Source organism: Nuphar pumila, chromosome 15, assembly GCF_984573655.1.
Source record: "Nuphar pumila chromosome 15, dmNupPumi1.hap1.1, whole genome shotgun sequence".
NCBI lineage: Eukaryota > Viridiplantae > Streptophyta > Magnoliopsida > Nymphaeales > Nymphaeaceae > Nuphar > Nuphar pumila.
This window is the reverse complement of record NC_143263.1, coordinates 29266795-29278751: the sequence shown is the minus strand read 5'-3', so window position 1 is coordinate 29278751 and position 11957 is coordinate 29266795.

The window sequence follows — 11957 nt, the reverse complement described above, 5'->3', positions numbered from 1 at the left end:
GCCATGTACCTCTCAACATGATCTTTAGAGTCTGTTTTGGTCTTATAGACCCATTTACAACCAACAGGTCTAACTCCATCAGGTCGAGGTACAAGATCCCACACTTGGTTCTTTGCCATAGAGTCAAGTTCTTCTTTCATGACATTGATCCAATGTATTGATCTTTTACTTTCAATGGCTTCTGTAAATGTGAAGGGATCTTCATCAATAAAATCATTCCACTCTTGTAAATATACCACATAGTTCGGATGGATAGCAGATTTTCTTATTCTGGTGGACCTCCATATAGGTGCTATAGGTGGTTCAAAATGAGCCTTTGTATCCTATTGTTGTTGTATATACTCATCAACAATTGAATCTAGTTGAGATTGATGTTCATTGATTGGACTTTCTCTTACATTATCCGAAGGGACAATGATAAGAAAAATCAAGCTTTTATCCTTAGCAGGTGAGAAACCTGAATCCTGCATTTTCTTAAAATCAATATTTTGAGATGCATCTATCCCAACAGAACCATTTTCAAGAAATCTTGCTTTAGCTATTTCCATATCTGTGGTGTATGAGATGGATAATAAAACTTAAAGCCCTTTGACGTCTCTTGATAACCAATAAAGAAACCACTAGTTGTCCTAGGATCAAAGGCTTTTATATATGGATTATACAATTTAGCTTCTGTCGGACATCCCCATATGCACATATATGACAAAGAAGGTTTCCTATATGTCCATAACTCGTAAGGAGTCTTTTGAACAACCTTTGTATGAATCTTATTCAAAATATGCATTATTGTCCTAAGAGTTTCACCCCACAAGGTCAAAAAAAGGTTTGAGTGATTCAACATCGCACAAACCATTTCTTTAAGTGTGTGATTTATTTTTTCAGCTACACCACTTTGGTAAGCACTACTAGGTATGGTATACTGAGGTACAATGCCTTTCACTTTTAGAAATCGTGCTAATGGCTCTTCCTTTTGTCCCATCTTAGTGAAACGACCATAATAATCACCACCTCTATCTGATCTAACTTTAATAACTTCATCGGTTTGTTTCTCTACTTCTTTCTTGAAGTCCTTAAAAACTTGAAAGACTTCTGATTTTTCAAATAATAAGTAGAGATACATATACCGTGAATAATCGTCTATAAAGGTAAAAATATTTTACACCCGTATAACACAGTGAAAAAGGACCGCACACATAAGTATGTACTATTTCTAACTTTCTATTGTTGTGTTTGACATCTTTCTTATACGTGTTAGACTGCTTAGCCTTTATGAAGTCAACACATGGCTCTATATTCATAAAATCAAGGGATCCAAGGATTTCCTCTTTCACGAGTCTTTGGACTCTCTCTTTCGAGATATGTCCTAACTTTCGATGCCAAAGTAAATAGGATTGATCATCCTTTAGGCCACGTTTATTGACAATCATTGTGTTCTCAATGGAGTGAGATTATCGAATTTGAAATTTGGTTCTTAATCGATACAAATCATCACACATATATGTAGAACCTATATTCATTGTTTTTTTCATAATAATAACTTTGGAATTTTCAAATTTAAATACAAAGCTAAACTTATCAAGTTTGAAATTGAAATCAGGTTTTGACTATAGGATAAAATATAGAATGTATCAACCAAATCCAATATGAATCCCGACTCCAACATAATTTTGCAGGTCCCAATATTCTTGACATGTGAACATATCTTATTTCTAGAAAAGATGTTTCTCTCATGCTCTGTTGGTTCCCTTTTGTTCAGAAATGCCTGCAAAGAGTTGGCAATGTGTACCATGACACTAAAATCAATCCACTAACTATGCAATAAAATATGAATTAAACTACACTCATGAAAAACAAATGACTCATTACCTTTATTTTTGAGTCACTTCTTATATTTCAAACAATCCACCTTCTTATGTCTCTTCTTCTTGCAAAAGAAACACTTTATAGAAGAGCCTCCCGACTGGGATTTAGCTTTCGCCTGAGAGTTTGAACCCTCTTCAGTAACTTTCTTCTAATTCTTCTTCTTGAAGGAGTTTTTCTTTGACCTCAACCTCTGTTTATTCTTATAAGAGGCCATATGTGCACTTGGCACCCTCTCACCCTTCAATCTCTCATCTTCTTCAATACACTTGGTCAAGAGGTTATTAAAAGACCACTCATCATTATGTGTATTGTAGGAGATTTAAAAGGGTTCATACTCAGTAGGTAATAAGGTTAAGATCAGATGGACCAAGAAGGAGTCAGAGATGGTAAACTTCATGTCATTCAACTGAGTCACAATATTCTTTATTTCCAAAATATGTTGTTGGATGCGACTGTCGCCTGCATATTTCATAGACACTAATTTGGACATGAGTGTGCTGACCTTTGCTTTATTAGAAGTGACAAATTGAGCCTCAATGGCTCCCAGAATTCCTTCGCTGTCCTATAGTGAGGAATGGCACCTCGAATATTCTTAGTCACCCGAGATTGCAAAAGCAACAAGCTAAATTTGTTCAAGCGCTCTCATTTCTAAGAGGCAGCCTTCTGATCGGTCGTACTCTGCTCTGTAAGAGTGGGAGGTTCATTAATTCTAAGGGCCAGATCTAAATCCATATAGCCTAAAGTGAATAAGACGATTTTTTCCAATCTAAAAAGTTAGATCCGTCTAAAAGGAGGATATTACTAGAACCGTCAATAAAGAAGGAACCTGATACAACAAGGAAAAAAATGAAAAGTTATTACTATTATTGCTCAGTCGAGACTTGTGTTGCAAAGGTAAAAGTGAGACCCTTTTTTTTTACCTTTTTGTGAGACAAGCATAGTTGATCCATCATCGTTTCACTTTGGTGGAAACGACAATACTCATAGTTGCTTTGTCTTTTCATATCTCAAAGAATTGGCTTCAGTTGGTGAAACTAGCAAATCAGGTATCCAAAGGCAATTCAGCATTGTACCTTTGGTTACGAACATGCTTCATGGGCTGAAAAACACATCTACTATAACACCTTATGTGAATTTAAAACACAACGACCTATCTTTGGGTAGAATTGATGTTTTATAAACTCACACACAATCATAATAATGAATCTTAATATGATCTAAAGAATCCTTAATCAATACGACTCAGATCACTTTAGTGATTACATGAATCGGTCAATTAAAATCTTTTACCAGAAACCTATTTGTATTATGGAGCACGCCCATGCACATATTTTAATGCATATATATTCATGACATACAAGTTCATGCTTCAACTAATATACATAAACTAACTGTCATAAATTTAGTCATAATTCATGCTTAAAACCATCATGCACAACTTAACCAACACAAAACACATGAATAATCATGCATAAGTTATGCATTATTTAGAATAAATATTTTATAAAGCATAAAAAATAACAAAAGCATAATCATATGGGTAAAACCCAGAGTCTTCATGCAGGAACCAGTCAGAAAATATCCTGAACCGATTATCCAAGGGTTTGAACCAGTACCTGATCATATTCAGGCCAGATAGTGTCTGGATCCTGCAATAGTATGGATCTAATCTGGTCCAAATAGGATCCGGGTCTAATCCGATCTAAACTGGACCCGAGTCTGACCTGGTCCAAACTAAACCCGAGTCTAACCCGATTTGAACTGGACTTGGTCCGAGAAAGGACCCGGTCTGACCCGATCCTAGGTGGACCCGGGTTGGACCTGGTTCGAACAAGGACCCAGGTCCGGCCTGGATCAGACCCAGACCCAGAACCATTATGTGTTCGGGTCCTATCCAATAATAAAGCAAACATGGTCCGCCTTGAAAATGGTTTGGATCAGGCCTGTTACCGGGTCCAAAAGTCAAATCTGATCTGGCTAACATTATTAAAACAAAACAGAAAACCTTGGTTTCTGTTTGCATTTTACTAAGAAACCGAAGGGTTTCTCCCCTTCGTCGCCCCATGGTGACCCATGTTGCCATACGACGATTGACGCTGGTGACTGACCGACGATGGTCACCTCCCCCGACGATGCAACCTCGGTGACACCCCAACGATAGGTAAGGGGCTGACATTTACCCCCTTTTTTTTAATTTCTATCACCGGAGCTGCCAGCCAATGTCGGCAGCCCACGTCACCCCACAGGCGACCCACGACGCTTGTCGATGACATACGTCGCCTGCCAGAGACCGACAAAAAATGACATCAACCCTGACGGAGCAGAGAAAGGGTTTTTTTTTAAACCCCTTTCGCCATCTGCCAGTGACATCTTCAGGCGAAAGCACACAGGCGAGGGTAAACCCCTCTGTAGCCCAACGACCACACACTACAACAAAGCAGTAGATTAGCGACGACCACATTTCGTCGCTAATCCGTCGCTAATCCGTCGCTAACATGGTTAGCGATGGATTAGCGACAACGAGGCGACAGTATGCTTACGTCGCGAATATTTCGACGCTAACTGGCGACGGAATTATTCCGTCGCCAGGTCCGTCGCTAATTGCGACGGAATAACGAGTGCTATATTTTGTTGTCAATCCGCCGGTACTAAACGACGACCATGGCTTGGCGACGGATTTACTTCCGTCGTTATGCCGTCGCTAGATTAATATGAATAGCGATGGATGGTTCCGTCGCAAACACAAAAAAAAATTAAAAAAATTTTATTTGAAAATTAAATACCGAGAACTGTACAATTTCTATTTCCTGTACAATTTATATTTCCTGTAAATAAAAAACAAACCACACAAAAAAATTCATATAACAAGAATCTACAACAATTAATCGTTCCACCTTAAAATTAAGAAGTTTAATTATTTACAATTCAACAATTATAATTAGGAAAAATAAAAAAAATAGAACTTCTTCAACACAATCCTCTAATCATCGCCAAGATTTTGTGCGTCTTCTTGTTCATTGTCTTTATCTGTCCCTTCAGCTCCACTACCCTGATTATCACTAGCAGCCTACACAAGAAAAGAACAGTCAGTATTGATAAACAAAATATAATGAAATAAATTACACACTATATGTGATTCTATCATGTGCTCATGTGTGATCTAAGGCAATAAAAAAACTCTATATGTGATTCTATCATGCTCATATGTGCTCTAAGGCAGACAAAAAGTTATATATATATATATATATATATATGATTCTATCATGCTCATATGTGTGCTAAGGCAGTCAAAAAATTGAATATGTGATTATAGCATGTTCATATGTGTTCTAAGGCATCTAAAAAAACTCTATATGTGATTCTACCATGCTCAGATGTGCTTTAAGGCAGGCAAAAAACTATATATGTGATTCGATCATGCTCGTATGTGTGCTAAGGCAGTAAAAAAATTGAATATGTGAATATAGCATGCTCATATGTGCTCTAAGGCAGGCAAAGCCAAAAAATTTATATGTGATTCTTTCATAAATGATATATAACATGTTCATATGTGTTCTAAGGCAGTAAAAAAACTCTATATGTTATTATAGCATGCTCATATGTGTGCTAAGGCAGTCAAAAAACTGAATATGTGATTATAGTATGCTCATATGTGTTCTTAGGCAGTCAAAAAACTGAATATGTGATTATAGCATGCTCATATGTGTTCTAATGCAGTCAAAAAAACTTTATATGTGATTCCATCATGCTCATATGTGCTCTAATGCAGTCAAAAAAACTTTATATGTGATTCTATCATGCTCATATGTGCTCTAAGGCAGACAAAAAAACTTTATATGTGATTATAGCATGCTCATATGTGCTCTAATGCAATAAAAAAACTCTATATGTTATTATAGCATGCTCATATGTGCTCTAAGGCAGTCAAAAAACTGAATATGTGATTATACCTGAGAGGGACCTGGAATCGAAGATCCCTTATCCTGAACAGCGGCCTTGATCTCATTTCGGAGAAAGGGGGCGACGGTGTATTGAAAGTAGTTATTCAGTGATTCATTAATGATCTGGCGTACATCATCACCGAAAAGAATAGTCGGCTGCTTGGAGCTTATGTCGGCGCAAAAAGTCGGTGAGCCGTAACTGGAAGAACCAATAACTGGTGAAGTGTTCATATTACTCCCAAACCCGAACACACGACCTTTTTTGGGTTCACCTGCTGCAGTCACCCATGCTGTAGGATCAAATGATGGATGCTGAGTAGCGTCATCGCCATATCGCTCTACCATCTGTTGCTCATATGCCTCCTACAAAATAATGTTTAAAGTATTCATTAATAACTAATGATAACATTATGATAACTTTATTACGAACCTTTTTTTTTAGGTCGAACATGCATCTGACAAGAATATACATTTCAAATTTTAAATATCTGTCATTAAAGAGACAAATATAAAAAAACATATACCTTTCAAATGGGTACATCCATCGATATTGCACAGGGCCACCAACCCTTAGTTCATATGGCAGATGTATGATCAAATGTTCCATAACATCGAAAAATGCTGGCGGAAATATCTTTTCTAACAGACAAACAGTGGTGATGACAGAGTCCTCGAGATTCTTTACATCTGATACAGCGACATCCGATGCGCACAATGTTCTGAAAAATCCGCTCAACTCAGACAATACCCCCCATATAGGTTTGTCTAACATATCATGGAATTCTAGGGGTATCAATCGTTGCATAAAATATGACAATCATGGCTCTTCAACCCATATAACTGTCCATCGTCAATCTTCACAGCCCGAGCAATGTTAGAGACATATCCATCTGGAAATCTCAGTTGTCTCAACCATTGACATACATGTTTTATTTGATCAGGTCCGAGCACGTACTTCGCCTTTGGTTTCAGTACTTTGCCATTATACTCTTTGAGTTCCAATTCTGGTCTTTTACATATTAATTTTAAATCCATACGGGCCTTCGGATTATCCTTCGTTTTTCCTTTAATATTCATTACTGTATTGAACACATTATCAAACACATTTTTCTCTACATGCATCATATCCAAATTATGTCGTATCAATAGGGTCGGCCAATACGGTAGTTCCCAAAAAATAGATTTTTTCGTCCAATTGTGATCCTTCGCAAATCCACGAAAGGGTGTAGGACTGCGGGCATCTGTTAATACATCTAGAAAGTATCACAATCTTCTTAGAATCTCTATGCCGGACAATCTTGAGGATGGACCTTCCATTTTAATTGTGCCTTCTTTAAATGCATTCTTTTGACGTCGGAACGGATGATCGCTGGGTAGAAATCGACGATGGCAATCAAACCAGCAAGGCTTCCTTCCATGCCTCAATCTAAAATCTTTGGAATCCTCCATGCAGTACGAACAAGTCAACCTCCCATGTGTGCTCTAACCAGATAACATACCATATGCAGGGAAGTCACTAATTGTCCATAGAACAACGACCTTCATGTTGAAATTTTGTTTTTTGTGGGCATCATACGTGGTAACACCGTCATCCCACAGTACTTTTAATTCATCAATCAATGGCCTTAGATATACATCAAGATTTTGGCCAGGTGAGGTCGGACCAGAGATCAACAGAGACAAGAAAAGATTTGGATGTTTCATACACAAGCTTGGTGGAAGGTTGTATGGAGTTACAAATACTGGCCAGTATGAGTATGGAGTTGATCTACCCCCAAATGGATTAAATCCATCTGTACATAGACCGAGTCTAACATTTCGCACTTCCATTGCGAAGTTCTGATGAGTACGATCAAAGTGCTTCCAAGCTTCATCGTCAACAGGATGCGTGATCTTGTTTTCATCGTGTCGAACTTTATGTGCATGCCATCTCATGTGTTTAGCTGTCCTTGAAGACATATACAATCGCTGCAATCTAGGAGTGATAGGAAAGTAGCGGAGCGACTTGTATGAAACTTCCTTTGATCTCGTGCTACCATTGCCTCTTGTCTTTGGCTTGAACCGAGGATGCCCACATGACGGGCATGATATGTCGTTTTCCTGCTCCTTGAAATACAACATGCAGTGATTTGGACAAACATCAATCTTTTTGTAACCCATACCTAGAGCGTTGACCATAACTTTCGCACGATAGAAATTTTGTGGCAATTTCTCATCTTTAGGCAACATACTCTTCACAATCATGCACAAACGGTCAAAACATGATTTACTCAAATTATACTCGGACTTCAAATTCATTAGTTGAAGAACTGCAGACAAGATAGTGTGACTCTCACAACCGTTCCAAAGTGGCTCATCAGCATCTCTAAGTAAATCATAAAATCTACTAGCTGCATCGTTTGGTGATTCTTCATCTACGGCAGTTCTTACATCACTAGAACTCATAGCAGAACCCAGTTCTGTTCCTGGGCATCAAATATCAAATTCGTATATGGATTATCGTGCACCACATTCACCCGTGCATCAAAATCGTTTCTAAATTCTTCTCCATGAAACATCCAGTTCTGATAATCACTCACAAAACCCTTCCTGTATAGGTGATGTCTAACGCCATGAGGTTCTACAAATCGATTATTCTTACAAATCTTGCAGGGACACCTAATCCGACCTGTGGGATCTACCGTACTGACACTTGCCATTGCAAATTCAATAAAATTGTCAACACCATCCATATATTCATGCGATAACTCATTGTCCACTATCCTACGGTACATCCATTCACGGTTTGCAGTCATTCTGTCGTATGATGTTACGAATAGTATCCTAACCAGTTAAAAGAGAACCATCAGAATGCTATGATGAAGAAAATATCAAATTTATCATGCAATATATGATGTCATACAATCACAAGAATTATGATGCATGCATTGATAACTTAATATTTTCATGTGCAAACTATTCATGACACGATACATTCATTTGAAGCATGCTTTCAGTATACAATTTCACATGGAAGACATAATCAAATTGAAAGTAACTACATGTAAGCATGGATACAATCACATCAAACATTGCAATACATCGAAATAATTCATATCAAACAAATGTCAAACATGTACCTGCAACAAACACACTTCAATATCCCACTAACTACTACCATGCATAGCATGAACTCCGTACTCCAAAAATAAGAACACTTCCATATTCATACATTAAAATCATGCTCAGCATGATCTCCGAACTCCAACAAAGCAGTGCTAGATATCAACAACTAAGTGAGTGTGTGAACAATAAAGTGTTACATTCAATAAATTAAATAACATGTAATGTGCTTGCATCACTTACTCACCACGGGTATTTACCCGATTTGCATTGTTTTTGTCACTTACTTACCACGGGTGGCGGGGCACAAGCGAGTTCCGTTGAGAAATCTGCAAAAAACACTGTGTTAAAATGAATATTGAAGCTAATTAGGGAAACACAAACACTTATGCAATGCAAAAAATAACTAAATTGTTGATGATATATCTAATGATGAAATGCGATGAAATAAAGTGTGCAAGTAATGTACTGCAATGAATATTGAAGCTAATTAGGGAAACACAAACACTTATGCAAAGGAAGCAAAAAGACTAAACAAAGAAAAATAGAACAAAGAAAAAATAGGAAATGGATCATAAATTGTTTATCTCTGCTCAACGGACGATCTATAGAAGATCATTCTTATACAAGAGGTGACAAAACAAAAATTTCATAAACCAGTACAGAGAAATACTAAACAACCACTTGCCTAACAGATTATAAAAAAGACAGACACACTAAGAAACCATTTGCAAAATATACAATAAACTAAACCACAACCAATTAAAAATGGGATAATGATATACTCTCTTTATATATAAAAAATATCAATTCTTATTTTTTTTATTTTTACTCAAATTTTAAATAGTTTTTAGATCCAACTTGAGATCCATATCCGAAGCTAAAATCCATATTAAATATGCCTAAACATGGATAATGGTGGGGTGAATCCGGTTGTACAATTCAAAACAAAGTTATCTAACCCATTATCTGTGTGTGACCAAGTTGCCCGCAAAGCATAAATCAAATAACAAACTTTCTTGTAGGATCAAAACAAAGATTGAACGGAGTAAAGTTGTTATAAAACATACAGACCGTGTGTTATATCTATTTTGTTCAGTCATTTTGTCCAGTTTAGAACATCAAACATATCCTAAGGCTATGCTTAGAGACCGATAGTCAGACATATTTATGTACTTGGGAAAACTGTCAGGCGCCACTTGTTGAAGGTGGTAGTTACCAGTTCCAGGATTTAGTGCAATTACAAAGAGGAGATGGGGGTCACTTTCTTTCCCAAATGCATAAGCTATCATCTTAGCTGCCGTTTCCATTTGTCCACCACCAACACCAAAATAGCGTGAAGAAGTTTTTATCAAATGTATAAATTCCCATCCCAACAACCACCGAGATGGTATCCCATGTGGTAAACAGAGTCCTATGCCAAGCTGAAGGCCCAGGTTCGAATCCCTCATCCACAAGGGGCTTAAGAGTTATCTGGTAAGGTCTGCCTAACCCCGTACAAGAGGTGTCAGAAGAAGCATTGAACATCATGGAAAAAATGAAAAAGAAGACATAATCATAAAAAGATAGTTTCGGAGGAAGCAAAAATGCAGATGAGGAATCGGAGGAAGAAGAAGAAGAAGAAGAAGAAGAAGAAGAAGAAGAAGAAAATGCAGATGCAAATGATTACCTGCGCGTCGCCGGGCGGTGGCGGGAGGCTGACGGGGAGCGGCAGCTGGCGAGCGGTGGACGGCTGGCGAGCGGCGGGTGGCGAGCGGTGGACGGCTGGCGAGCAGCAGCGGCCGGGCGGTGGCGAGAGCCGCCGGGCGGCGGGAGGGAGAGGGCGGCGGGCGGGAGCAAGACAGCGAAACAGGAAAAAGAGAAAGAGTGATGGGATTAGGGATTTACGCGACATTTAGCGACAGAATAATTCCGTCGCTAAGCCGTCGTAAATCAAAATACCAAAAAAGCGACGGAATATATTCTGTCGCTACGCCGTCGCTAATTAGCGACGACAGAGTTCCCTCTCTAAATCCATCGCTAAAATGGTGTTCTTGTAATAAGAATTAGCGACAAAAAATTGCAGTCGCTAATCTGTCGATAAGTAGCGACAGATTAGCGATAAAAGTTGTTTCCTCGCTAATCCATCGCGAATTAGCGACAGATTATATCTCTAGCTAATCTGTCGCTAATTAGCGACGAAAAAAATACGTCGCAAATTTCCGTCGCTAATTAACAATTTTCTTGTAGTGACAGGAGATGCTGGGGTTTACCTTTGCCGACGAGGATCGGTCGATAATCGACGAACCACATCACCTCATGGTGATTAACAACCGGTTACTTGCAACCCAGCGACCACACCCCTCCACCAGTAATGCTTCCTTGCGGCGATCATAGCGTTGGTTGAACATCCCTGCAGCCCGAGGGCCACAGGTGATGCTCCCCTCGTTCCTCTATTTTTTTTTAATACAGGGTCATTGGGCTGCAATCGCCATCGGCGTATGACTGTCGAGAATGGCAGTCACCCTACGACGTCAGTTGCCATTGATTGTTGCCCCACGACGATAGGCAATCACATAAAAAATGGGTTTGTTTGCCGGTGAAGGTTGTCGCACCATGGCAACAATCTTCGAGGAATATACTGCATATCGCCTTCATCTGTCGTTGTTTGCGAAAGACTGTCGAAAAGACCAGTGACCCATGTCACCCCACGATGACATGCAGTCAGCGGTACCGACACGTGGTTGGAATTTATAAAAAAATGCCAAAAGGCTCTACACGCCCGCATGCGCAGCAGAATATGTGGGACTCTGTGGGCCCATCACCCAATGTTGGTGATTTCTATAAAATAAACATATAAAGTGTACTTGTATTCGTCGTAGAGTGCATGCAGGGAATTCAGCATTCTCCTCAGCTGATCGACGCCTACGATGAGCCCAGACCATAGGTCGACGATGAGCAGGACCATGTACCATGTAAACTGGATGTGAAATTTGGGTAGACTTAGAGTTATGAATCTCTCATCGTCTTTGTAGCAGCCTACCTCTTATATAATGGAAGAAATAGGCAGTT